Source organism: Limulus polyphemus, unplaced genomic scaffold, assembly GCF_000517525.1.
Source record: "Limulus polyphemus unplaced genomic scaffold, Limulus_polyphemus-2.1.2 Scaffold1882, whole genome shotgun sequence".
NCBI lineage: Eukaryota > Metazoa > Arthropoda > Merostomata > Xiphosura > Limulidae > Limulus > Limulus polyphemus.
Window position 1 is genome coordinate 16971 of NW_013667492.1, and position 2184 is coordinate 19154.

Genomic DNA, 2184 nt, shown 5'->3' on the forward strand with positions numbered 1-2184 from the left:
GTTAAATGACGAAAAATTAGGTATCTATTTACTTATGACCACTCAGTGTATACTGTGACAGTACTCCTTCTACATGTCATCAATGTCTAGATTTAATTATGTTAAACCATTATTTTACCTATTTTAATATCTGTAACAAAAATAATAAATGAATGACTTACTGTTTATCCATCCATTTTCTATATAGCCATTGATTACTGGCAAATGAACACAAATCTGGTGAAAGTATGGAATACATAACTTCTTTCAGTGTTCTGTAGGACACTTACTGTTTCATAAATCTACATAACTAATTATCGCCCTACAACTAAATATAATAAATGAACGACTTACTGATTACTATTATTTATAATATGAGAACTTTCAGACTGTCTAAGACATTATCAGGAAATGGCACATAAACAAGTGGCTTAGATTTGGTTGATCATACATGCTGTTTCTCCATTTTTCTATAATATACGTTCACAAAACTAATGAACCAGTATCTAATGTCAAACAAGAACAGGTATATAGACAGTTATTGTAAGATGAAATTATTGTGACAGCACGTGATCAAATGTAAAGCTTTTTTTTTACAGTACTTTTGATATACTGACGTCACCAACACACAGTTGACCAAGTCTGACACATTGAAGGTCACTGACCAGCTTGGTTAAGAAAACGTAGAATGCCAAATTTCAGTTCTGAGCTGACCAAGTATATATAGCAATAACTGGCTAGCTAGTCCAAGGACCATTGTTTGTCTGTTTGTAGTTATGCACAAAGCTATACAATGGGCTATCTGTGCTCTGCCCACTATGGGTATCGAAACCCGGTTTCTATCGTTGTAAGTCTGCAGACATACCTCTGTTCCGCTGTGGGCTCCAAGGATCAAGCGATTAAAGTTTTTGGTAACATGAATTATGCAATTCAGTGTTTGTCATATATTAGTATTCATACAAAACATCAGTTATTATAATTGTTATATAAATTGATAATAAACTCTACACAAGATTAATATTCACTTTACAAATCGTCAAATGTATTCAATTAGACCATAATTATAATGCAATATCTATACAAATTTATTTGATAATGAACTCTACAAATGTATACCATACTTTAATTAGTTTACTGAAGTTTAAAAGTCAGCAAACATAGTTCTTTACATAACTTCTAAATGATTAATTTATTACTCAGCAGACAATTATTACATACTGTGTCCCAAAACTCTCAGTGCTTCAGTCCACTTAGAATAAAATGAAAGTTCTTTTCTACTTAAACATGTGACAATTACAATATATTTACGAACAAATTTTATTAAAATAAAAGTTAATTAAAACACACTGTCACTATCTACGTATTTACAATATATTTAATATATATGGAAAAATTTTATTAAAATGCAGACAAATGGAAGTATAAGAAATATGATACTCTTGTTAAAAGACCTAAACATATTGTATCTAAATGAGATCATTTTTAATAAAGTATTATTGTATTATTCATTCATTTGCGCCTTGTCTATCTTCATAGACTGTTGTCAACCTGTTAAGCTTAGTAATATATTCAGTTTCTTAGAATTAACATTGGCTGTTGTAAAGGTCAAATTATTACTATTGTTAGAGACAAAGTTGACGGTAAAAAATAAATAAAAGTAAATGGTGTAGAAAATATTGTCTAATAAAACCCAACAATCTATCTATTAAACCCCTAAACATCCTGCTAGTTTTGGAGGAGTACAGTCACTATTTAAATCTATGAAAGCGCTAGGTAAATCCCTTAATCTAAATCAGACTGGTCAAGTCAACAGGACACATACGCTCTACACAAACCAGTAAAGTGTAAGTTTTCGAGAAACAGTTTTATCGTTTCAGGAATCGATAAACAATGGCAGGCTGATTTGGAGGATCTCTCTCGCATAAGTCAGTATAACAGTCAGTTTAAGTATTCACTCACATACATTAACGTGTCTTTTAAATATTCATGGGTTGTTCCACTCAATGGTAAGGAGGGTGCAACCCTTGAAAAATCCTCCAAACAGAGTTGAAAACCATATCAAATTCAAACTGACGGTGGGACAGAGTTTACTAATCTCTTTCAACGATATCTCAAGGAACAAGATATTCATTTCTTTACTACACATAAAGAAACAAAAGCATCTGTTGTAGAAAGATTTAAGCACATTCTTAAAACTCCAATGTG